Source organism: Lepidochelys kempii, chromosome 7 (assembly GCF_965140265.1).
Source record: "Lepidochelys kempii isolate rLepKem1 chromosome 7, rLepKem1.hap2, whole genome shotgun sequence".
NCBI lineage: Eukaryota > Metazoa > Chordata > Testudines > Cheloniidae > Lepidochelys > Lepidochelys kempii.
This window is the reverse complement of record NC_133262.1, coordinates 115,695,622-115,723,020: the sequence shown is the minus strand read 5'-3', so window position 1 is coordinate 115,723,020 and position 27,399 is coordinate 115,695,622. Positions and strand designations below refer to the sequence as shown.

Sequence of the window (27,399 nt, the reverse complement as noted above, 5' to 3'; positions counted from 1 at the left end):
TTTCCTGCATACTACAGGACAGGCCCAACAAAGAAAATAACAGAACGCCACTAGCCATCACCTTCAACCCCCAACTAAAACCTCACCAACGCATCATTAAGGATCTACAACCTATCCTGAAGGACGACCCATCACTCTCACAAATCTTGGGAGACAGGCCAGTCCTTGCTTACAGACAGCCCCCAACCTGAAGCAAATATTCACCAGCAACGACACACCACACAACAAAAACACTAACTCAGGAACCTATCCTTGCAACAAAGCCCATTGCCAACTGTGTCCACATATCTATTCAGGGGACACCATCACAGGGCCTAATAACATCAGCCACACTATCAGAGGCTCGTTCACCTGCACATCCACCAGTGTGATATATGCCATCATGTGCCAGCAATGCCCCTCTACCATGTACATTGGTCAAACCAGACAGTCTCTATGCAAAAGAATAAATGGACACAAATCAGACATCAAGAATTATAACATTCAAAAACCAATCGGAGAACACTTCAATCTCTCTGGTCACGCGATTACAGACCTAAAAGTGGCAATATTACAACAAAAAAACTTCAAAAACAGACTCCAAGGAGAGACTGCTAAATTGGAATTAATTTGCAAACTGGATTCAATTAACTTAGGCTTGAATAGAGACTGGGAGTGGTTGTGTCATTACACAAAGTAAAACTATTTCCCTGTGTTTATTTCCCCCCCACCCCCCACCACTCCTCAGACGTTCCTGTTAACTGCTGGAAATGGCCCACCTTGATTATCACTACAAAAGGTTTTCTTTCCCCCCCACTCCCCCACCTCTGCTCTCCTGCTGGTAATAGCTCATCTTAAGTGATCACTCTCCTTACAGTGTGTATGATAACACCCATTTTTTCATGTTCTGTGTGTATATAAATCTCCTCCCTGTATTTTCCACTGAATGCATCCGATGAAGTGAGCTGTAGCTCACGAAAGCTAATGCTCAAATAAATTGGTTAGTCTCTAAGGTGCCACAAGGACTCCTTTTCTTTTTGTGAATACAGACTAACAGGGCTGCTACTCTGAAACCTTTCAGTACTCCTTTTCTTTTTTCTCAAACCTTTGGAGTTCTCGCCACTGCAGTCGCAAACTCTGGAATGGATTTGTAGGTCACAGGACTGGAGTCACATTATGGCTTTACTTGCTTCAGTGCATGAGACACACTTTTCACAAAGCAGCAGATCCTTGTGTAGCAGCTCAAGTGGTCATATATGCTTGCACATAATAAGGCTCTCCTATGCTTGTTTAAGCAACTGACACCATACAGAGACCCAAAACAGATTAGAACTGAAAAAGAAAATCTCTTATTCCAGTACAGGTTCACATAGAAAACTAATCAGGCTCAATCTTGGGAAAACTTCCTCACATACATCCCCAATGCCCTGCAGCAAGCTCAGTACAGCCTTGGGGCTTCTAACAGTAAATCACTATTCTCACATTGGCCACAGATAGCAATAAGCATAACAAAAATACCTACATCAGTACAACAACAAACTACTGTACAGATATCTGTTCTAGATGTGGCCATAAAACTTCTGAGGAAATATACAAGTTTGGTTTTGAACTTTGCTAATCCCATTTAAAACCACTCCATTTATTCACTACCCTTTCCCTCCTCCCACTCTATTGTTTTGAACATTGTTCCTTGCATCGCACAAATTTGTCAGCCACACAGTTTGCAAATATGGGCTTTACACACTGCTTTTAGAAAGCGATAAGCAGATGAGTTCCATCCAAAACTACAAGGTACAACTCACCAAGGATTCTTTTAACAGGTGGATCAGCGAGAGTAAAGCAATGTGTTTCTGTCTTTTTATTCCTTTGATAATAAAATCTATCTGGCTTCCCAAAAATCACTGCTCTTGTAAGAAAAACAAATTCTCCCTCAGTCAAACTTCAAAAAAGGGCCAATTTCATCCATGAAATCAATGGAGTTACACTAGCCGTGAATTTGGGCCCAACGTCTATTCTTCGGTTGGTGGCAACTAGATTAATGGGAACCCAGCTTGAAGAAACAGAAATTGCACAATTTCCAGGGTATTGGAAAGTCTTTGAAAGCTATTTTGGTGGCAACAATTGCATCCCTACAGAGTATGATATTGCACATAATAAATTCAGAAATCTCACAGATTGTTCGCCGGATGAATCAGGCAGGTGGGAATTGTTTAAACCATGTTCGTTGGAATAACTGTCTTTTCAAATACTTTATAAAATCAACTCCTAATAAACATGACTTATAGGTTACCAGCCATGGGAAACATTAATTCCTCGAGTTAGAAATCAATCAATCTCCTTTTTCTTGTCATATGTTTCCCTAGACTGCAGCATATGCCTAGTATAGCCGAATACAGATTTTTCTATCCAAGAAAATTGTTTCTTTAAAGAGAGACAGGTAATTTGAGCCCAGGAAGCCTTATTTGACTGCTCCTTTGCTTCACAACCAGTGAACGTGAACAAAGCCTGAATAATTCATGACTCTTAATGAAATAATTTTAAGGCATCTAAGTCTGGGGCTTAGGTCCCTTAAGTACCTTTGTAAATCCCTCCCTATGTGCCTAAAGATAAGCTTCTAAATCCACATTTAGGCATCTAAATACAAGTGACATCAGGGAGATTTGCTGCCAGCACCCCTGAAAGGAGGGTCAGTTTTATTTCAGTGCTTAAGTGTAGATTTAAAAGCCTGATTTTAGGCCTAAGGAATTAACTTCTTCATTTCTTGATTGCATGGCAAAGTAGCCTAAAAAAAAAAAAATCTTTTGAAAGCAGTCCCCAGTGGTTACAGATTGGAGACAGTTTTGTGAGGATATAGGGACTGTTCCAAAGCTCTCTGAAATCAGTGGCCTCTGAATAAGGTCCCTGAATCTAAATCCCAAGAAGTGCTGGGCACTTGCAACTCTCGTTAGGCCAAATCTTGAACCTCATAGATTCTTTCCAGTCCTTACCCAGGCAAAACCCCGAATGATTCAATGTCAATAGCCTATGTAAGGACTAAAAAAAGAATACTTAAGTGGCAGTTATAAGCAGTTCTCAGGTTTTGGGTTCTGGCGAATACTGTAAATACCCTCTGTGTTTATAATGTATACACATTTGGGTAGTTATGGCAGGTTTCTCTGCTCACACCAATTTTACCATGTTGTAATTTTACTGACATCAGTGGAGCTATTTATTCAGTCCTTAAATCAGAGATGGACCCAAACCAAAGCCTCAGATCTAAACATCCCAGAAGTTTGGATCCAAATTTGGATCTTAACTTCAAGACTAGGCCTTGCTTTAGATGGGGCAAGCCTTGGTGTCGATGTGTATTATAATGGAGTATAATGGACATTTGTGCAAAAGTTAATGTCCTAGACAATTTACAGTGCTAAGACTTAGAAACATTCCAAATGGTCTTTAATCTTGCCTCATCGAAATATTACACGTCAGATATTGCTCTCTTTGAATGCTAGCTTTTTTATCAGTGAATAGTCCCAAAGTCCAAAGCCACCCCTTGCTTCTACTTTAATTTTCAGTTGAGTGGTCAATAATCAAAGTCCCTTTCAAAAATTGTTTGCCTGCTCATGCTGGCCATGTCAGATTTCTTTCACATGCTGTATGCTTACAGCGGGGAAAGTTAAATATGCTAAAATATCCAGAACAGTATGGGGCCAAATTCTAAGCGGCACCTAACATGTAAAATGAGAGTTTTAGGTGCTCAGCACCTTTTAGGATTTGGTACCTGATTAGTGAGAGTCAAAAGGATCAAGGCAACACGACCAAGCCACATGTGAACACTCAACAAAAAGTAGAGATCAGTTAGCTTCAGAGGAATGGCCGAGACTTCTCAGGGTCAGCAGTGTTCATTCTCATTTGGAAACTGGGCACGCTGTAATCTTTACTAACTGCCGTAAAACAGGACTCGAGCACAGCTTTTTGGGGCCATTCACTTTCACCTGCCTCCATTACAGCATTAAGCTCTCCAGGAGGAGACGCCTGCGCAGTGTTTCTTTGCAATGAACATCAGTGGATCAAACAGCAACAGCGTCACTGAACTCCAGAGTGCACATTCTGCATGGCAGCATTGCTGTTTCTGCGAGTCACATGGGACACTGGAACCCATGCGACAGTTGCTAGTGTTGTGCTGTGAACTACATTCATTTGATGGAGATTAAGCAGAGTCCAAAATCTTTCATTCTTGGGATTCCCATTAGGGCCACAGAGATAACACAGTACGTTTTTCCTTGGGAAAAAGCTAGACAAATTCTGACCTTGGTTTTGCCAGGATAAGACCAGGGGAACGCCGTCTATTTCCTGAATGAAATCAATGGAGTTACTCGGTCACACGGGTGTAACTAATTCTACGTCTACGCGACAAGCCAAGAGCGTGGGTCCGTGCTTTCAAACGCACTCTTGCGCTAGCTTGAGGAGAGCGAGCGTAACTATAAATAGTTATTGCAGTAGTACAGGCAGCCAGCCATAGCAGCAAGTACAATCCCACCTGAACCCCGGCCCTGAGTACATACTCAGCTCAGCTAAACGGTGCCTCAACTGCCCATGCTACCGTGGCTACCCCACTATTCATGCTCATGTTACCCTGATAGACCCCGGGCAGCAGCCGTGGCTGGGGTCAAACCTGTGACCTCTGAAGCATAATTAAGGCTAAGATTTAGTCAAGGGTATTTTTAGCAAAAGCCACGGATAGGTCGTGGGCAATAAACAAAAATTCACGGCCCAGCGACCTGTCCATGACTTTTACTATAAATAAACTGACAAAAACTTAGCAGCTCCTGGGGCTCCGGGGCGCTGCTGCTCTGAGGGCCCCCGGAACACCGCTGGTCTGGGGCGCCCCAGGTGCCGACAGCTAGCCCCTGCCCGGGCGGCAGGGGCTGACGGCCCCCAACCCCCTGCTGCTTCAAAGCCTCAGGGACTGCTGCTCCGAAGGCCCTGGGGTCAGCCGCACCATCCGCTGCAGCTGCGGAATTCACGGAGGTTGCGGAAAGTCAGGGAATCCGGGACTTCAGCGACCTCTGTGACAGAATCGCAGCCTTGAGCATAATGCATGAGCCTCCAATGCCTGAGCTGAAAGCAAGCTCACCAATTGCTAGCTGCCAGTAGAGGGGGACAGAGAGCCACACCAAGCAGGGAATCTGGGACTTCGGCGACCTCTGTGACAGAATCGCAGCCTTGAGCATAATGCATGAGCCTCCAATGCCTGAGCTGAAAACAAGCTCACCAATTGCTAGCTGCCAGTAGAGGGGGACAGAGAGCCACACCAAGCAGGGAATCCGGGACTTCGGCGACCTCTGTGACAGAATCGCAGCCTTGAGCATAATGCATGAGCCTCCAATGCCTGAGCTGAAAGCAAGCTCACCAATTGCTAGCTGCCAGTAGAGGGGGACAGAGAGCCACACCAAGCAGGGAATCCGGGACTTCGGCGACCTCTGTGACAGAATCGCAGCCTTGAGCATAATGCATGAGCCTCCAATGCCTGAGCTGAAAGCAAGCTCACCAATTGCTAGCTGCCAGTAGAGGGGGACAGAGAGCCACACCAAGCAGGCATGGCTTACAGTTGCACTAGCTCTCGTTCAGCTAGCAGGACTGTGTGTGTATGTAGGAATTACACACCTAGCTTGCAATGTAGTTGTAGCCTAAGATCAGACTCTTTCTGGCAAGGCTGGCATTAGAGACTTTTCCGTTCCTGCATAGCGCCTCAGTCCTATGCCCTGTTCTGAAGCCTTCACTAGCCTCTCATGCTGCCCTGTAGAGCTATTTGCTGTGGTTCAAGCCATTGAGCCTACTTTACTGACACTTTTGATAGAAAACCTGCAGCATAACTCCACCGGAGCATAGCAGAGGGAGAGAATGGAAGACTCTCAATAGCACAGGGTCAATTCAGTGAATTCAGAAGTGGCATCTCCAGTCGTATACACTAGCATTGCTAATCGACAGCCAGATCAGAGCAGCACATCCAGGAAGCATACGAAGTGACTGTAAATATTCAAATATGTGTGCAGCCTAAACGACCTGGGCCGTTTAACGATATGTCTAACTTTTTATGTTTGATGTAGCAAACATAAAAAGATAGACGGATAGAAAGATATTACTGGTTATAAACTATTGGCACCGAATTAATGTTACTATGAATCAGGCAATTATCGCTTATTTAAGTGGATTACGGATTAGTCTTTTATTGTTTAATAGCCAATTGCATTTTAACAGATTGCACAAGACTAATAAAGAAAAGGCTAAAGCAATGTGCTTTCTTGCCTATTAAACATATATATAGGAGTGAGGGATTAAACTTCAGCCCTATGCACTAAGTAGAGATCTAAAGGTCATTACATCCTACCATCTTGGGCTGATTGCACAAGCTCATCAAGACAGCTGGTCAGGAAATTTTTGAAAAACGTGTTTTTTCATCAAAATATGCTGTTTCATCGAAACCAAAATGGTTTATGGAGACCTGCTGATTGCAACACCGTTTGCAACACGAAGGTTTCTGTGGTCCAGGGTGGACTCTTCCGTAACTTCCAGAGACACAGACACAATTTGAAAAGCTTGATGTTTTTGATCTGACACCAATCATTCCGCACAATTCCATTTTGCAAAATATTTTGAAAGATTTTGTTTCCATTCCAATGTGGAAGTAAAAAAAAAAAAAGTCAAAATCTCAAAAATCAAAACCAGAGGAGTTGTCTGGCAGACAGTTCTACTCAGCAAGGATGGGACTGGGTCTGGAAGTACTTTCTTTCATAATACACATTTACAGTAAGAGCTCTACAGATGGATACATAGCCCATCGTCTGTACTACAGCCGGATGAATGCTGGAGGACATTCAGTTGGCTTTTTAGATGCAGTTTCCACAGTAGTGCTCTGACCCCTAGGTTCATGCTCCTCTGTCAGTCAAGCTATCAAATTTTACAGGCAGAAATTTCACAGAGGGCAAGTTCTAAAGTTGCTTCCACAAGTCTTGGACAAATTTTGAATTCTTATGCTCATTTAAATATTCAAGGTGGAATTGGTTCCTGTCAGGAAACATAAATAAAACTATGTGATTTATATCACCAATCACAACTAGCTGCCATAGGCTAAGTCACCTAGGCAACAACATTACCACTGGTCCGCATTCACAAAGCTGCCTAAACCCTCACCCCTACCCACAGCTAAAGAGCAGCTCAGAGTCCTAGCTCAGCCTAAAGCCTCAGAGGCCTTGAGAGATTCTCAAACTAGGCAGGGGAACACAGCAGGACCTGATCCTGTAAACATGCTCTGAGTGCACCTAAGACCTTGCACGTGTCAGACCCTGCAGCAAGAGGGTCAGATGAGGCCATCGATGGATGTGGTGGCTGCCCCACACTGGCACAGAAGACAGTTGTGGGAAACATAGAACAAGTGTGAAAGAGGTATCAGGGGTGCGAGCAGGAGACAGAGGGACGGTTTCAGCTGCTAGTGCACAGGCTAGCTAAGCGCTGACCTGGCTTAGTGACCTAACTCCATGAGAGGGTTTGCACCTGACAATCCAGAGCAGAGGGAGTCTCCCATGCCCCTCTCCTTTCCCTGCCATTTCACGCCTGGTTACAGGGCTGAATTAAAGAATTTTGGAGCCCTCTGTACTATGGGAATCCCTACCTTCCCTATCCTTGGGGTTGGGATCAGATCCTGCCCCAGGGGGCTGGGAGACCTTAGGGAGATTGGGCCAGGTAATAGCCTTAGGGGGGTGGGAGGCACTGGGGTTGTCCGATCCCCAGGGGATTGGGTCCTGCCTGTAACTTTGGGAGGCCCTGGAGGATGGGAGGGAGAGTGTTGGAGAGTGAGCCCACCCCACACGCAACCAACGTCAGCTCCAGTCCTGCGTGGCTAACCCAGTTCCCTGTTCTGGCCCTTTGGTTCTCACTGCAGCATGTAAGTGAGGCCCTGGCCCCATGACATCCCCACCCCCCCTTCCTGGCCTCTGGCTTTCCCCCATCCCAGTCATTGGGGTCCCCCTGAGATAGGGACCCTGTGCAAGTGCACATTGGTTAATCCAGGCCTGCCTGGCTTCCCCCTCAGATTGCTGGTTTTGAGGGTCCCTTCCTTAAGTGTCTGTCTGTCTGTCCCAATGCATTGTATAGGGAGCCTGGGTGCTTACCTTGGGGCTGAGGATTCCCCTAGGGGATAGGCATGAGTAATGCCTAAATACCTTTGAGGATCTGGGACTAAGTGCCTAAGTCACATTTAAAAATGGGACTTAGAAACCTTAAGCACTTCTGAAAATGTTAGAGATAGTGCGTCTTAGGTCACTTGTTCAGTGCTTTAGAGTTCAGCTGTTGACCGGAGGACACAAGCACCAGCTGTGAGGCAACGTTCAATCAGGAGCAACGGCGCACACGTACAGTACACTTAATAACTCTGCACTGCAGAGTCTCAACTTAGAAGCATTTCAGTGTTTGCAGATATGTCCGTTTAAAGCTGCTTTCAAAAGGGAAACTGGCTGGATAATTGGTAACTGTTGAGTCAGTAATTCAACAAAACACTTGCTCCATGCAAGGCCCAATCTGCCTGATTAAGGGATGACAAATCCACAGTTCAGAAATGCTTCGACTTCCTGGGCCATGTTAGTAGTGAATTTATCAATGGTGTAGGTTGATCATAAAACAAGTCTGATCGGGTGTAAGGTCATAGTAGAGGAACGAAACTTGCATTGATTTGGCCCTCAATGGATGTACAAAGGCCAAAGGAAAAAGGGTGTTGAAGGAAAAGTAATTATCAAGAAAGTGTAAGATCAAGTGTGTGTATGTATGTATGTATATATATGGGGTGGGGTGTAGGCATGGGTAGACTACTTTATCTTTTTGTTAGTACTTTTTCTGCTATGCTCTTCCCCTACACCTCACACCTCCATGTAAGATACTCTCAGTCCAGATCCTGAGCATAAATCAGTATACAGTAGCTCTAATGAAGTTGATGGAGCTACGCCAATTTACGCTGGCTGAAGATCCCTGGCTGTGCACCCCCATGAAATACCATATAACTCTGTCAGTTGCACATGGGGATATAAGAGGCAAAGTAGTGTTAAGTTATGCTATTATGCCACCACTGAATTTGGCCATAGACTGCTGTGAGAGTTGTACTTGCTTACATCAGGCTTGAATCTTACCCATATTTATTTCCTTTCTGCTCAAAAACTCCTATAATTTTCTCAATAGATTAACATACTACAGTGAGTGCAATTACATGAGAGAACTACCCTCATGCTGGGCAACAGTCACTCAACTTTTAGGAAAAGCCTCTCTAAGGTCTATCGTGGTATTTTGGATTAAGACTACCCAAGGCCTTAATGAAAAGGGTCAATATTGGTTCACTGGTTCACATTAAAAATAAAAGACATAGATGCACAAGGCTGCAGCCAGGCCTGAATCAACATGAAAACTGTACTATTGTAATTTGTAACGCTTCAAAAAACTCTGCTGCAATAATGGTTTAACAACTTACACACAACATTGTTGTTTCTGGAGCCAACCCCAAAATCACTGACTGAATGGGACACCTGCTTGAGTAAGGACTCGGGATTTGATCTGTAGTGTTTCAAGCTATTAGAGGTAAATCCTGAACCAGTTCTTGGCTTGAGTAACCAAACTGGGCTCTGACAAACGCACGGACATGGTGGTAGGCCCTTTCCCCAGGCTCTGAAGCAGTTACACAGAGGATATATCTATCTGTACGTAATGACCACCCATCACCATAATATCTGAGCACCTTACCATCACAGCACTCCTGGGAGGTAGGGCAGTGCTATTATCCCATTTTACAGGGAATCTACGGTAAACCAGGGAATTGAACGCAGGTGTCACTGGACCACGCTAACACTCTAAGCACTGAACTGTGCTTCCTATCTACAATCCAAGACTGACGTGACCCACTTACATAGCACCCCATGCTAGTGGGGAAAGATAAGGAACTCCACAAATCAGCAAGTCCTTGGACCCTACTGTGGCCATGGTGCCTCCATTCCTTGCGCACTGCTGAAGTGGGAGTCCCTAGGGACCAAACTCCCTGCCAAAGAAGTGCACTACCCCATTGATTAGCAAAACTGCACAGGTTCCACCGCAAAGGGAATCTACACCTCTGCTCAGGCAGGGGCAGGATTTGCCCCTCCCTGAAATGTCTTAGAAAGACTCTTCTCTAATGAGGTTGTAAAGGAGTAGGGTATTATAATCTGGTTGCCCTGATCACAAGCATGTAAGAGGGTCCCATTCTGAATCAAGCCTCTCTTATTACATATCCCAAGCACTCAAAACAAATGAAAGCCCTATATAAAGCATGAAGCTTTCTCTGGGCTGGTGTTAGCTTTTCAGGGTGTGCTGTTCCTTTGTAAAGCCATTGCGTAAGAATTGTATGTTTAACCTTTTGTCTAAATTGACATTTCTAACTGGCTGAAATTACTGCTCATAATTAATCAGGGACAATTACTGCCTTTGAACCTGTTGCAATGCCGGTTCAAAGGTTACTGAGGAGCGCTGTCAGCTGTTTATTAAAGCAGCACTGTTGATTATTTCAGATACAGTCCTGCCCCAGGAACAGTTTGTGAAAAGAACAAGCCTTATACATCCACTTGGAGCTGTACAGCAACCTGAGTAGGACATAAATCCCACACAATATATCGTGTCCCTCTCTTGGGAAAACAAGGTAAGCTCTGTAACATTCTTTCTCCTGATTGGAAATGATGATTTTAAATTCCTTTATGGAAGAATTTTAAAAGGGATATTAAAATAGTAACAGTCCCCTCCGTTCTCCCATGCAAATGCAAAGCTCCCATAACAACACGCAATATATGTTGTTAAAGGCGAGAGCTGAGTGATTACTGGGCTGTTTAGATTTCTGGGTTTATGAAAGGAGTAGTGCTGAGGTCAGAAGCAGCATGCAAGCCAATCCCAGGAATACTAAATGCCGGAGGGAGAGCTATCAAATAAGCTTCCCCTTACTGTTGCAGTCTTGAATGTGAAACCTGACTCTAGTCTGGGTTATAGCCACATTTTTATATGTTTGATGCCTTTATCCATTCAAAGGCATAGTGCATACCTTGCCACCATCCAGATCCAAGTTTACCCCTGACCTCCATGCAAACAAACTAGCATTCCTCCACTTCTGTTACTTAAGTGATCAGAAATGACAGATTTTGAAGTTAAGTGATTGACAAATCCATGGACTAGATTATCTGAAAAGATGTGTAGCGTCTAGTCCAAAGGGACCCTGATCTTTGACTGGGGTTCAGAGGTGCTATAATAGAAATAAATAATCCCTCAAATTTTTTTTTTTTTTGAGCATGATACAGTGTAAGGTGCCTTTCCAAACTGACAGTGGCACCAAGATGGTACGGAAACACAGCTTCCTGCAATAAATACTTCGCTTTTGCTGAGCACTGTGAATATGAAGATCTCAAAGAGTCTGACAAAGTATCATTATCCCCAATGAGCAAGGGGGAAACTGAGGGACAAAATGAAGCATTTTGCCAAAAATCAACTAGCAAATGAGAGGAGAACTTGGGTCTCCTGAGTCCGAGCCCACTGCATCACACTGCCATCTTTGAGCAATGGAATAACTGGTTTCAATAGCAAAACAAAGTCCTTGTGCCTATCTGTTTTTATACATACACAGCAGTGATAGGCACCATAGAGGAGACCCATTATGATCTATTTTCTTAAATATACAAACCAGAATGGATTTACACAACACGTGGTTGTTCCAAGTGCAAATGATTGACAAGGGCAGGGGAATTACTTTATTTCCAAGAGACGAGACAGAGCTAAATCAACACATGCACACACCTCAGAACACTCACTAAAACTTAGGAAAGTCCTACTCCAGATCTGGAATCACCTCCGAACACTGGTGTGGCAACAGTACAGAGGGAACTGTGGACTAAGTGAGTATTTCTTGCTTATTTGCATACTCTATTTGCTTTAGGTAAGTAGGTAACTTTGCCACCTTTGGACAATTGCCCTGTTTCCTTGTGTAAAAGCTCATCCTAACCACTCCTCCATCACAAACACTTCTACTGGGGGGAGGCAGTCAATTACACAGCTGTTCTCAGAACATAGACAGTCTGCGCCACTGATTTGAATTACTTACAAGTGGGTGTAAGTACAGATGGGTTTTTTTTCATTTTAAGCCCATTAAGAAGGCAAGAGACTGAGATTTGTGTACTTGTGCTTCTGGTCCACTTTGTCCCTTTGAAAAAAGTTGTTAACTGGAGTCAGTGAAGCTTGTCCCTCCTTTTCTGAGAGCTGGATTTGGCTCAAACCATGTTTGTTTTTTAAGCTGGAAAGTCATCATGAAAAAATTAATATGAAGTCCCACAACATTCATATCACTTTCTTACTCATTTGCTTTTAATAAACACTCCATTTTCTGAATATAAATGCACCTGAAGTGGCATCCAGGAAACATCTAACATAGAAGGCCTGCTTTTCCTATTTGAGCATATATACCTGTGTACTGACTGAATTCGAAGGAGCAGCTAGTGCTGGGCAAAACTGAACATGGCCAAGTTTCATACACAAAACAAGCTACATTTGAGATACGCAACTATTCTTATACTAGAAATGGGGAAACAGAGGGGTTAAATTACTTGCTCAGTCACACAGCAAGTCCATGAGAGAGCCAATTCCCTGTTATGTGCTTTAATCACAAAACATCACCTCCCCCTTCCCCAACAGAAAGATTAATAATGGCCCACATCTGTGCTGATTTATATCTAGTTTAGCCCCGTTGAAGTCAAGGAGTTTGTAGGAGATACATTTAGGGACAGACTATGTACAAAGTTGGTGTATTAAGACAGTACTTACAACAGTGATTTCTTTTAAGTACCTTGAGCCAAATCCACAGCTGGTGAAAATGAATAGCACAGCTCTGAGTTCAGGATCTGATCTCTGGGCTTAAAGGAAGAGCACTAGGTGAAGTATAGCCACCAAACCTACAACAAACAACAGCTGTGCTGTTCCCTTACCTTTAGGAGGGGAAGGAGTGTCAGAGGTGTCTACAGGCCTTTAAGAAAAGAGAAACCCCAAGGATTTCTCACATGCAGAAAGGCACTAAGGGGAAGAAACCCAACTTCACTCTTTAAAATCTTAGGGTCCAATTAGCTACTACCTTATACCTTGCAAGGTTATTTATATTTGTGGGAACAGGGAAACGATCACCAGATCAGAATATTAGCACCCTACACAGGTGTAAGCAACCAAAAAAAACCCAACAGCAATAAGGAAAAATAATAGCATTGAGCAAAGGATATTCTAATAGAAAGGATTCTGTTTTTTAACCTCACAAACAGTAGAGAAACCCTATTGTATCAGCATACAACACTAGAAATACAGAAAATCCCTAATACTAAAAATACAACTGGGCTTTTATTAGCAAAAACAATCTCAGAAAGTAACAACTGCATCAAACTCTCAAGTTTTGACCTTTAAAGTCTTTCTTATCTTTCATCTAGTCCTTCAGAAAGGTACAAACTCAATCTCTTCCCTGTAATTATCTAGGAACCACTATGTTCTCCAGCCTAGGTTCACTCTTTTATAAGATCCTTTCCCAGCATGCTCTTCTGATTACTGGTTATTTAAACCTGGCAGAGACAAACAGTAGCTAGTCTTGAAGTATGTGTTATGGTGTTCTATAGGTAACTGTAACAAGTAGCTAGTGCTGTTCTTCTAGAGGTAAGTTTTAAAGTTTTTTTTGTTTTCCTACTTTCAGTTCTTGAGGTATTAGTACCTTTTTTCATTAGCAGTATTTTCTTTGTAACTATATTAAAAGGTTTAATTTATAAGTAAAGTAAATATAAATTTATTTCCTTTACTATTAAAGGGTGAACTTCTACTTGTGGCTATGTGTAACTGTAAAAATATACTTTGCTCTAAAAAGCTACTATCCCTATGGATAAACTTAAGGGTGCTAAAAAGTGCACAGAATAGGTAAAAAGACCTTAATAACTCATGAGTCTAAATAACTGATACTTACACAAGGAACTGAGCAGTAGTAACTATAAGCAAGATGTTTAACCACTCTAATTTGGTTTCCCCACTAATAACACTTCTCTGCTTTCTCTCCCTTTCTACTTAAGGCATCAAATAAAAGGATTCAGAGTAACAGCTATGTTAGTCTGTATTCACAAAAAGAAAAGGAGAACTTTTAGCACCTTAAAGACTAACCAATTTATTTGAGCATAAGCTTTTGTGAGCTACAGCTCACTTCATTGGATACATACTGTGGAAAGTGTAGAAGATCTTTTTATATACACAAAGCATGAAAAAATACCTTCAAACCCCACACACACACACACACTCTCCTGCTAGTAATAGCTAATCTAAAGTGATCACTCTCCTTACAATGTGCATGATAATCAAGGTGGGCCATTTCCAGCACAAATCCAGGGTTTAACAAGAACGTCTGAGGGGGGGTAGGAAAAAACAAGGGGAAATAGGTTACCTTACATAATGACTTAGCCACTCCCACTCTCTATTCAAGCCTAAGTTAATTGTATCCAATTTGCAAATGAATTCCAATTTAACAGTTTCTCGCTGGAGTCTGGATTTGAAGTTTTTTGTTGTAATATTGCAACTTTCATGTCTTTAATTGCGTGACCAGAGAGACTGAAGTGTTCTCTGACTGATTTATGAATGTTATAATTCTTGACATCTGATTTGTGTCCATTTAGTCTTTTACATGGAGACTGTCCAGTTTGACCAATGTACATGGCAGAAGGGCATTACTGGCACATGATGGCATATAACATATTGGTGGATGTGCAGGTGAACAAGCCTCTGATAGTGTGGCTGATGTTATTAGGCCCTGTGATGGTGTCCCCTGAATAGATATGTGGGCACAGTTGGCAACGGGCTTTGTTGCAAGGATAGGTTCCTGGGTTAGTGGTTCTGTTGTGTGGTATGTGGTTGCTGGTGAGTACTTGCTTCAGGTTGGGGGGCTGTCTGTAGGCAAGGACTGGCCTGTCTCAAGATTTGTGAGTGTTGGGTCATCCTTCAGGATAGGTTGTAGATCCTTAATAATGCATTGGAGGGGTTTTAGTTGGGGGCTGAAGGTGACGGCTAGTGGTGTTCTGTTATTTTCTTTCTTGGGCCTGTCCTGTAGTAGGTGACTTCTGGGAACTCTTCTGGCTCTATCAGTCTGTTTCTTCACTTCCGCAGGTGGGTTTTGTAGTTGTAAGAATGCTTGACAGAGATCTTGTAGGTGTTTGTCTCTGTCTGAGGGGTTAGAGCAAATGCGGTTGTATCGCAGAGCTTGGCTGTAGACGATGATCGTGTGGTGTGGTCTGGGTGAAAGCTGGAGGCATGTAGGTAGGAATAGCGGTCAGTAGGTTTCCGGTATAGGGTGGTGGTTGTGACCATCGTTTATTAGCACTGTAGTGTCCAGGAAGTGGATCTCTTGTGTGGACTGGACCAGGCTGAGGTTGATGGTGGGATGGAAATTGTTGAAATCATGGTGGAATTCCTCAAGGGCTTCTTTTCCATGGGTCCGGATGATGAAGATGTCATCAATATAGCGCAAGTAGAGTAGGGGCGTTAGGGGACGAGAGCTGAGGAAGCGTTGTTCTAAGTCAGCCATAAAAATGTTGGCATACTGTGGGGCCATGCGGGTACCCATAGTGCTGCAGATCTGAAGGTATACATTGTCCCCAAATGTCAAATAGTTATGGGTAAGGACAAAGTCACAAAGTTCAGCCACCAGGTTAGCCGTGACATCAGGGATAGTGTTGTTGTTGGCTTGTAGTCCATCTTTGTGTGGAATGTTGGTGTAGAGGGCTTCTACATCCATAGTGGCCAGGATGGTGTTATCAGGCAGATCACCGATGGATTGTAGTTTCCTCAGGAAGTCAGTAGTGTCTCGAAGGTAGCTGGGAGTGCTGGTAGCGTAGGGCCTGAGGAGGGAGACTACATAGCCAGACAATCCTGCTGTCAGGGTGCCAATGAGTCACTAGTGTACAAAAGGCCCTTTAATGTATTTAGAGTACTAAATATTAACTACCTATTGAATCTATTTACATAATGTTGACAAGTAGGTGTAAGGATACTTATCACTAGGTATTTTCCTGCTAATAGCTCATCTTAACTAATTAGCCAATTACAGTTTGTATAGTAACTTCTAACGTATCTATGTGTGTGTGTATATATATATCTTACTATATGTTCTAATCTATGCATCTGAAGTGGGCTGTAGCCCATAAAAGCTTCTACTCACATAAATTTGTTAGTCTCTAAGGTGCGACAAGTACTCCTGTTCTTTTTGTGGATACAGGCTAACACTGCTGCGACCCTGATACCTTAAGAAGCTTGACTATCTAAAACTGGCTAAACAAGGCCTAATTAGTATATAGGTGTCAACCAAGAAAGATAGTAAACTCCTTCTGACTAGGAACCTTAAAGGGAGATCACCTATATTGGTGATTACAGAATAGGACTGATCAGAAGACCTAGGTTTTGTTCCTGACATGTTTTGCTTGAGATTATATAAACAAATCTGTCTAGCCCCTCAGGTTTCTTTGTCTACATTATAACCATGTGAGTAAAGCACTTGTCATTGGTATAACACTGAGTCAAAAAGCTTTAGGACATCAGATTAAAAGGACCCTTAGCCTTATTTGAGCAATACTGCTTGGAGTTGTCTCAATTAGTCAAGGCCCAGAAATCACTGCCATCTAAAAGGTGAAGTGGTGTTCACAAACTTCAGAAAGGGAATACTCTCCTGAAGTTTTGATTTCTGCAGTAGAGAAGACAAATGAATGACCTTCAAAGAACATGAGTTATAGCTGAGAGCTGGCCACAAGGAGGGCGTGTTGTACCAAACTCTCCATTTTGAGAGTAAAATGACATATCTGAGAATAACTCATGCATTTCTGAATGCCTTGAAGGTTTCTTTCCCTGGTTGTAAGCTTACTAAACTGCTAGACAGGACCCTGAGGAAAGCAATCCATGTTAAACATGAGGATTCCTTCCCCTGCAGCCACCCACCCCACTACTCTTTTATGCTAGTGCAACTCCAAAAATGTCAGCTGTACTCTTCCTGACTTTCATGTGTGTGAGGAGAATTGGGGCCCCTCTCATCCTCGGAAAATATTTAATGCTTATGTTGTATTTCTTGTGTCCAAAATGCCAAAGTAACTAATTTTCATATAACATCTAGGAGGATAACTTATTTACCCTATTTCACAGTTGGGAAAACTGAGCCAGTAGGCAAAATGACCTGCCTTTGATAGCAGATACAACTAGCAATTGTTCAATCACAGCCTTGTATTCCTCCAACCAAGCCACTCTGCTTCTTGCTTGTAGATTTCCTCTCTTCTATGTGACTGGCTGGATATTGAAAACCTAATAGGCCCAGTCAATCAGCAGCTGAAGGAAAGTCTAATTTTCTGAAGCAGGACTGAGCCCTAAAAGGGCTTTAGGACATCAAAGGCAATTGGCAGTGAACTTGCTTTGGAATGAGCACTACTGCTATCACTTGTAGGTGCAAATAACAGTGATGGGTACCCATGTAGGGCCACAATCCTTCTGTTCACCCTTTTCTCACCCTTTTCTAGGCATGCCAAATGGCCACCATGAGTAAAACTCCTATGGTGATAGAATCATAGACCTGGAAGGGACCTTGAGAGGTCATCTAGTCCAGTCCCTTGCACTCATGACAGGACTAAGTATTATCTAGACCATCCCTGACTGGTGTTTGTCTAACCTGCTCTTAAAAGTCTCCAATGATGGAGATTCCACAGCCTCGCTAGGCAATTTATTCTAGTGCTTAACCACCCTGACAGTTTAGAAAATTTTCTAATGTCCAACCTAAACCTCCCTTGCTGCAATTTAAACCCATTGCTTCTTGTCCTCTCTTCAGAGGTTAAGAACAATTTTTCTTCCTCCTGAAAATTTATGTCCGCTCTCAGTCTTTTCTTCTCCAAAACCCAATTTTTTACAATCTTCCCTCATAGGTCATGTTTTCTAGAACTTTCATAATTTTTGTTGCACACTCTCTGGACTCTCTCCAGTTTGTCCACATCCTTCCTGAAATGTGGCACCCAGAACTGGACACAGTATTCCAGTTGGGGCCTGAGTAGAGCAGAAGAATTACTTCTCGAGTCTTGCTTATCACACTCCTGCTAATACATCCCAGAATGGTGTGTGTGGTGGGTGGCTTATTTTTTTTTGCACCAGCGTTACACTGACTCATATTTAGCTTGTGATCCACGATGCCCCCAGATCCCTCTCCATGGTACTCCTTCCTAGGCAGTCATTTCCCATTTTTTATGTGTGCAGCTGATTGTTCCTTCCTAAGTACAATGCAGTACTTTGCATTTGTACTTATTGAATTTCATCCTATTTACTTCAGACCATTTCTCCAGTTTGTCCAGATCACTTTGAATTTTAATCCTATCCTCCAAAGCACTTGCAACCCCTCCCAGCTTGGTATCATCCACAGACTTTATAAGTGTACTCTATATGCCATTATCTAAATCAATTAAGATATTGAACAGAAACAGACCCAGAACCAACCCCTGTGGGACACACTTGTGCCCTTCCAGCATGACTCTGAACCACTGATAACTACTCTCTGGTTAGTCTCTAAGGTGCCACAAGTACTCCTTTTCTTCTCTGGGAACAGTTTTCCAACCAGTTTTGTACCTACCTAATAGCTCCATCTAGGATGCATTTCCCTGGCTTGTTTATGAGAAGGTCCTGCAGGACAGTATCAAAAGCTTTACTAAAATCAAGATATATCCCATATCTACCACTTCCCCCTAGCCACAAGGCTTGTTACCCTATCAAAGAAAGCTATCAGGTTGGTTTGACACTTTGTTTTTGACAAATCCATGCTGACTGTTACTTATCACCGTATTATCTACTAGATGTTTGCAAATTGATGGCAGCAACATCTCACTTTGCAAATGATCCGCATCTCACTGATATGTGCCCAATAACCTCTTAAAGGTGCCTATGAATTCAGTCCTGGTCTCTGACTTCCAACTGAAGAGAATATAATAAGAGGTTGTCCCATATACTGTATTGCATCCCCATTCCCTGTGGTGCCTATGCCACAGGAATCCACATATCCTCTGATCTTGTAGGCCATAGGGTTCACAGATTAACCCTTACCTCTACATGGCTAAAGATAACTCTGACCACCTGCATTGCCCTCTTCATTAGATTTTTTTTTTCCCCCTCCCTACTATATCTCCACCCCTCAGTGGTTTTTTCTCCTAATAGGATAAATCAACTCTAAGTCGAACTTTCAAATCCACAATGAGTAGAAGCATACAGTCTTATTTGCTTTAACTTTCCACAGAGCCTTTAGAAATCCTTTAAAAAAGGAGTAAGGTGCAATTAAAGAAAAAAAAGTAACCTACAGCCTTGAGTACAGCAGTGCAACTGGTACCACTGTAATAAAACTGTTCTGATAAAAGGTAAGCCTTTGCACTCTGATTCTGGTGCACATTATCCCTGACCATTGATCAGGCTCAACAGTCCTGTGTACCTTGGTGGTCTATCACTCAGTTAAGCAAGACAACTAACTGTGACCAGATTGAGGGGTACTGGCAATGCCAATTAAAGTGGAATTTGAGCAGCTGAAGCCAATGAGTTCCAGGTGCTCAATGTTGCAGGATGTGACCCTGCATTCATGACTGTCTCACACACATGATGTATCTACTCACATGCCCTTTTCTCTCTTGTGGGAGAACTGCCTCTACTGGACTCTAGGCTCACTACTAAGTAGAGGATTTGATTTCAATGCTATGTATTCCTGGTTGTCTTGGCATTTATGGCCCAGACTTGACCCTTGATACTCCATGGTCCAGATCCTGGCTGGAGCTGGGCAACTCCTCTGCTTCAGATCCGCAGATGATTAAGTGAATATGTAAGGAGAACTGATTCTCTCACTGTAAGGTGTGGGGGATGACCTCTGGACATTAGCAGTGTCTTCAAGAGTGACAGGCAGATGGACGAGGGGACTCTAAAGAGGCCACATACCCCTAAATTTTGATTCCTGGGGAGACTAGTCAGTTGGCTTGAAGATTCTCTTCTCCCAGCCATCCTGTGGATCAAACATCCCAGTGATGCAATCGTTAGGTGTGCCACAAGGGATTTACAGCTTTCTGCTTCTGTAAAACACCTCCTAATCCCTATGTCTCTTCAAAAATCAAGATGGGGATGGGGGGGGCACAATTTCACTCCTTCTCTAGTCTCTGATCTTTGTCCAGCATAGTTAATCTGGCTCTGCCTTGGACTGTTAGTGAGGGTGAGAAAGCAGTTGCTCAGTGAATCAATTCTTTACATTTTCTGTTTGAGTAGTAAATAACAGTTGAATCAGGTTAGAGTTCACTGACTAACCTAGATGTTGGCTCTCCGAGCAATTTAGACTCTAATGAAACTGCATGCACTTGGCATCTCAGGACACAGTGCTGAGATTGAGATTTCTTTGGTGATAAACCTGTTAAAGATCAATTTTTAAATGAACTTTAGCACACTTTTTCAGCATGGTGCCTTACTGATGACAATAGTTAGCAGGTGACTGTTGGGAGGAGGATCATGAAGGCAGTGAGCAGATGGCCTTGCTAGCTTCCCATCCAGATAAAATCTCTAACAGCCCACATTGGTCAGTACATGCTAGAGGGCAGAACCCCACAACAGGACCTGAAGAGTTGGCTTGTTTCTTCCCTATCAAGGGGCTGCCTGGGACCAATTTAGTCCCTTGTACTAGCTAGATAAGCCACTTGCTCTGGAGCAAGCTGGAGAGCAGGAAAGTGCTAATCAGGCTCCAGTTTGCCCTGGAATGCCCCAGTGTCTGAAAACTAGGCTCAGAATGTGGATTGTATATCTAAAATGACTGTGGGCTGCAACAATTAGCTATCAGCCCCACCTATTTAACATTTCCTGATACTTCCTATTATAAGATGAAGCTTGGCAGTGTTTTAAGGAACTGAAAAATAACTATTTGAGCTGAAATCTTCCATGCCAGATGTCTGCCTGAAGCTGTTTTTTGGAAAGTATCAGCTAAAATCAACTTTCCTCAAGGATAAGGCTAGAGGAAAGTTTGTCCATATGAAACTCTGAATCCTTCTGTGGGAAGTTATTTCCTATATGCTCTGGAGCAGGGACTGCTCATTTAGCAGGAGGGGGGTGGTAATGGTAGGGACAGGAAGAGGCCTATCACATAAAAATATCATCAAATGTGACCAAGTTGTGAGCTTTTGGAGAAATTGCAGTTGGCACGTGCTCAGATGCCACAGTTTAGGCTCTGAACAGAGCATGCTCCAGCTTGGGATTATGCAGGATTTTCCTCACTATTGCACTTGTGGGATGCTTCAGTCATGTTGGCTCTAGACACTGGAACTGAGATTCTGTCTGCATAACCTCCATAGTGTAGACAACCTACACCAACAGAAGGGGTCTTTTTCTGCCAATGTACACACCACCTCCCCAAGTGACCACAGCTATGTCAGCAGAAACATTTTTTCCACTGACATAGTTGTGTCTACGCTGGGGACGGTACATTGTAATAGCAATGTTACAGGTGTAGCTGTTTTCCACATGTACCTCAGCTAGGTGTAGGCAAGCCTCAGAGCAGGGGGCCTGTCTCTGCTTTCATTCATTGCCTCTTCCTCCCCATCCCTGATGAGCCTTCAGGCTCCAAGGAGGAAGAAGCTGCCTAAATTGAAAGTGGAGGGACAAGAGCTGAACCCAGAAGCAAAAGCATGGGATTAAATTGGGAAAAGGAGCCTGTGGGAAGGGGAAGACGTTAATTAGAGGCTGGGAAAGGATCCTGGGATTGCAAAGAACTGGGCTGAGGTGAGGCAGAGATCTGACAAGAACTAGGCTGGAGGGGGAAGAATGGGAACTGGCCCTGTGTGTGTGTGGGGGGGGGGGAGGAGACTTGGAGAAGGGGGACTGGGATGTGAGTATGGGAATGCTTGGGTGGGGGTGCAAGAGATGGAGCTGTGAGGGAACTTCAACTAGTGGGGCTAAGGGACAGTCATGAGAAGCTTGATTGGAGAGTGGGCTCCCTTGATGAGAATAGGGTTGGGGCAAGGAGCTATGGGTGGAAAAGACAAGACTGGTACAGGGCAGAAGGGGTCAAGTTTAGGGGAATGGACAGGCATTTGTTCCCACTAGACACTCTCCACAGCCTGGAATGAAATGTGTGTGAGTTCACCATTCCTTTGCTTTCAGCAAATGTCTATAAAACCCACTGGCCAAGTGTCTCATCCCCATATAGTGCTAGTCTAGAGGATGACTGCATACCAGTGCTACTATACAGTATTCCATTAGCTTAGCAGAAGTCTGTGTAGTGAGACTAAAGGTCCTAACCATGCTGATGGCCCCTGTGGGTGTCAATATGATGTTGCAATGGAGTTTGACTTCCCTTAATGTGGTTTGTGTGTAACTTAATGTTTTCATGCTTCTTGTTAAGAAAACTAATAAAGTTGCAAAGTCCAATATCTGAAGGCTAAATGGCAAAATTAAGGTTGTCCATAATGTATGGTGATGCAACTGAAGACTGTAGCATAAGCACAAAGGGACTGAATTAAGGTTTTTGAAGTAAATTCCAGAATTAAGGCTGCCTGCATGCTCACAATCTAGGTGAGTAATGGGGTAAGAACATTCTCAACTACAACAACCAGAACATACAAAACAGCTTATTGGCAAAGTGAATTCTGGGCTTTTACCTTCCTCTGAAACCTTATTGGCCATGACCAGAGAAGGTGGATGCCAGTTGAGGTGGTCCAGATGTCTGACTTTCATACAAGATATGAATAACACATGTAAGAAATCAACTGCTCCCAAATAAGTGTCTTGGCATCCATACCAGCTGATCCTCTAACTTCCTTTTCTTGGATTAGGAATGGGACAGGGTTACCTGAACATCATATTGCCCACTTTGGGGGGTTATTTTAATCTCCATTCCTACTTTGACTAATTTACAAGGAAGCATTAATCTCTTGGATTGAAATGGTAATTGTTGTATCTAGAACTACCACAGAACACAACTTACTCAGCTTTGCTAAATCCTGCAGTTGGCATGATCAAGCTGTCTCCTCAAAGGCAGAGGAGTGAATTAGACTAATGGGACACAGAAATAGAGGAGCAGTGTTGGGACATTGCGAACATGATGTACATATTTCTCCCTTTCCTGTACATGTAGCTATGATGTATGTTAATAGGAGTGAAGGTTGACCATTAAAGATGGTGAGACCTCAAAATGCATGTACGTACATCCTTGGGTCAAACACTGACAGCCTCAAGACTTTTCCCTGAATAAATACCACTGTGGGAGTCCACTGGTCTGTTATCTCAATCACTTGCTCTTTGCAATCCTGTAATCTCCTGCCTCTAACCATAAGGCAACAGGACTAAATCCTGCTCTGTTAAAACCCATGTAAATCCACTGGCTTCAGTAGGGTTGCCTAGTCATAACCAAGAGCAGAAATTGTGCTACAACAAGACTAAAACCCAGAGTGCCCTAGTTGAAGTGAAGGTGTCTGAGAATGAACTGCCAAAAGGATTCAAAAGCTGTAAACCCCCCTCCCCCTCTTTTTTTAAATAGGGAACCAAATCAGTTCCTCTATAGGCCAAATTTTGCTCTGATTTACAAATCATGCAGGGGCCACCACTCCTGAAAAGGAGCACAGAACTTACTACTGTAAGGTGAAACTTTCAAAGGTGACCAGAGGTGCAGAGTAATCTGCTTAAGATGCATTGAACCTGGCTCCTCAAAGTGCTGAGCACTGACCACTAACTGAAACCAGTAGCAGCACAGGTGTTTGCCACGGGTGGAAAATCAGATGCCAGGTGTCTCAACGTATCTAAAATGGCACATAGCATTTCTGCTGCACATCTCAAGTGGCTAGTAAAACAACCTGGTGTAAACAAACAGAAGCTGGCTTCATATCTCAAACTGTATCTTAAATACATGGTTCAAAGAACCAGTCAATATGAACTATTTGTCCTAGGTCAGACTTGGTACTGGGAGTGTTCTGTTTCAAATATGCCCAGGGAATCCCCTACTTCCTGTCTGGAAAACCAGTGTAATGGAAATAAACTAAATGTGTATTTTGGACTATGAAACATAAAAATGGCTAGGGATAGTAAATGTAACCTGAAGTCTGACAGCTTATGTTTATGACCCAAAATAAAGCATCAATTCCTGTTACCTGCCATGTGCTTCTTTCAGAAAAGCTTTAACAATCAACAGAACTGACTTAACAATCCTTTAGTTAAGGAAAGACTGCAGCTGTGGGCTCCTTCTAATTAGCCTTTGTGTTCACTGCTAAATAAGTCTGTACATGCAGGAGAACTAACACCTCAATTAGATGTGAACGAGGACACAATTATTTCCAGGCTGTAGAAATAAGAAGAACATTGGGGCAAATTTATGCCTGGTGTGACCCAGCTAACATCCTTTGTTTAATGCCAAGGATGAGTTTCAACTACAGTAAAACCTCTGTTACAAACACCTCTGGAATGGAGGTTGTTTGTACTCTGAACAAAACACTATGGTGGCTCTTTCAAAAGTTTACAACTGAACATTGACTTAATACAGCTTTGAAACTTTACTGTGCAGAAGAAATATTCTGCTTTCCCTTTATTTTTTTAATAGCTTGTTTAACACAGTACTGATTTGCTTTTTTGTCTCTGCTGCTGCCTGATTGTGTATTTCCAGTTCCAAATGAGGTGTGGTTGACTGGTCAGTTTAACTCTAGTTTTTCTAACTCTGAGGTTCTACTGTACAATTTTAAGATGTCAGTTGCTTGTTTTCAAAATCTTTACTCTTTGCAAAAAGGAGCAATTCCTAAGCACAGCTGGTCAGAAAACTAACTTCTGACACTTGTCCCAAATAGGACAAAGTCAAAACACCTTGCAAAACCAAACCAAATGAAACACATCAGCCTTATTGGAGTAATTTGATATTATCCAGATAATGTGCTCTTGTCAGAAATGTACTTCTGTCCAATTTGATATTTCAGTAAAACTTGATAACTGGTCTGTCAATTTTTTGACCAGCTCTCAGACTAAATATTTGTATTATCATAGTAACTAGCAGCCCTAATCCTGGACCAGGGCTACACAAATGCAGGGGGAAAAGGGGATCCCTGCCCCAAAAAGCTTACAGTCTGAGTATAAGACACAGGCAGACTGCCTCAAGAAACAATGGGACAATATTACTCAGCATGATCAGCTCTGGTCTGAGCATTCCTGTAGCCTAACTGAAGTCAATATTATATTCATACTTAACAATTTCAAAGCCCTTGTTCTGTCCTAATTTTCACTTGATCGATCTCCAGTAGTTCATGTAACATCTGACCTTCTCCCCCCCCCCACACCCCCTACCCCAAAAAAGTGGGAGAAGCATGCTATTTTGCAGCCTTGTCCTCCCCACTTTCTTTCAGGAGCCTGCCCTTTCTCCTCCACTAGAGACATTTGAAAGCAGGTGGGCAAAAATAGCATGAAAAAGTGGACTTGGCACAAACTTGTGCCACGTGTACATTGTGATCTTTTACATTTTAAATGATTTTAAATAAGTTGGTTTGGGAGGCGGGGTTGTTGGTTCTGAAGCATGTTTCAGGAAATCCAAAAACTGACAATTATGGCACATCCTGCCCTGCTCATCCTTTACTAGTTCTCTCCCCCCCCCCCCCCCACATAAGACTTGGCTAAAAGATACTAGTTCAGTTACTAAACAGAGTGAAGAAAATACATTTGGGGAAAGGAAACAATCCTGCCCATGATCAGAAAACATTAGCCACATAGAATGAGAAATAATACCTACTTGTTGGCAAAAACCATGGCATCCCCTCTATTTGAAGCTACCAGAAAAACAGCATTGTACTCTGGCACTATACAAAGACAAACATGGAAACTCAGAACTAGATCTAACATCCCAGTGATTAGTTGTGCTTAAATCCATGGTTATGGGCTGGCCCATCATAAAGATAGGCAGTACCAGCAAAATTCCAATTCAGATGTGGATCTCATACACCCAAACTCAGAACTTGGGATATTCAGATCTAGTTTGCTGTTACACTTAAGAGGCACTGGAAGTCAGAATCCAGATCTAAGTTTGATGGGAACTGCAATAAGGGGTCTGGTTCAAGCTCATGGCTAAAATAATACTTGAGCAAAATGCCTAGTTCCAGGCAGCAAACTTGGTCAGCTCATTTTAAACACAACATGAAGTTAAGGGTTGAATCAAGAACAGGAACTAAATTCCTTATTCCCATTAGTCTTACCCCCAGGTCCATCCTTGTCAGGAGCTATGGATGCACCACATTCTGAATCACCTACAGAAAGCTATCGAGACATAGCCTATGTCTACACTACTGTTGGATTGATGCACCAGGTGTTGATTTTTAGCAGGTCTTCACTCGACCTGCTAAAAAATCAATGGCAGAGTGCTCTCTGGTCAACCTAGCAGTTCACTGGGAACAAGAGGAGCATGGTGTAGAGACTGCAATAAGTCGACCTAAGCTATGTCCACTCCAGCTACATTATTCACATAGCTGGAGTTGTGTAACTTAGGTTGGCTTACCACAGTAGTGTAGACATAGCCATAATCTACATAAGATGCATTTTTGTAATAGACACCAAGATGAGAGTACCTAGCCTACACATAAGCAAAGAGCTGAAAAACTATCCTTTCTGCATCCTATATTAAAGTAGAGGAAAGCTTCACCTATTTTACCATTTCAATAGCCTATATTTAGGGCAGTTCCACTTTCAGTTCTCTTCCCCCAGTACCATTTCTGAAACAGAACTCTGCCATATTTAGGGTTTTCTTGTGGTGGTTTCTCAGTCTTCCTGCTTCACTGATAGTGTTTTTACAGAAAGCTTCTATGCTCTACAATGTGGGCATCATGCACTACTTATGCATGAAACAGGTGGCCAGATCTTGGCTACATGTGAGATCAAGATGTAGCTCCTTGGCATTTCAGAAGTGTACTAATTTACTAAACAAATACCTCAGTAACAATTCTTTTGTGGTTTTCAGGACAAGACTATATCAACAAAAATGACCAGACTTGGCATTTTTCCTGTAGAGGGAATAGATACTAGCTGGACAGCTATTAAATGTTTCCCTTGTTTTTTAATGCAAAGATGAAATCCACAAGGCAGAGCAGTGACCATTTTAACCTAATGTAAGATGATAGGTGTTGGGGACAGAAAGGGATAAAACTTCTAAATCCATATAGCTGCTCAAGACTATCTGAGAACCTGCCCTTCCAATCTAAAATACCTTTTCTCAGTGATAGGGAAAAGGAGTCTTCATCTAGTCTCTGCCTCAACCCTCCCCCACTCCTAGCCATTTGCCTTCCTTGTCCCTACTTCCTTCTTAGCAGCTACCTTTTCTTCTTCTTACTTAACATGCAAGAA

At 42.9% G+C, this 27,399-nt stretch overlaps 1 protein-coding gene across 3 annotated transcripts in view; it reads left to right on the top strand.

Moving 5' to 3' along the window:
• Positions 1 to 10,557: 10,557 nt before the first annotated feature.
• Positions 10,558 to 27,399, top strand: part of ACSL5 (acyl-CoA synthetase long chain family member 5) — a 43,485-nt gene continuing 26,643 nt past the window's right edge. For 2 of the 3 annotated variants that reach the window (XR_012160144.1, XM_073354974.1), the window contains exon 1: positions 10,558 to 10,666. The gene's annotated coding sequence lies outside the window, so the exon portion shown is untranslated. Of the gene's footprint in view, positions 10,667 to 13,638; positions 13,693 to 27,399 lie in introns of those variants that run through there. The other variant, XM_073354975.1, reaches the window with a different exon arrangement.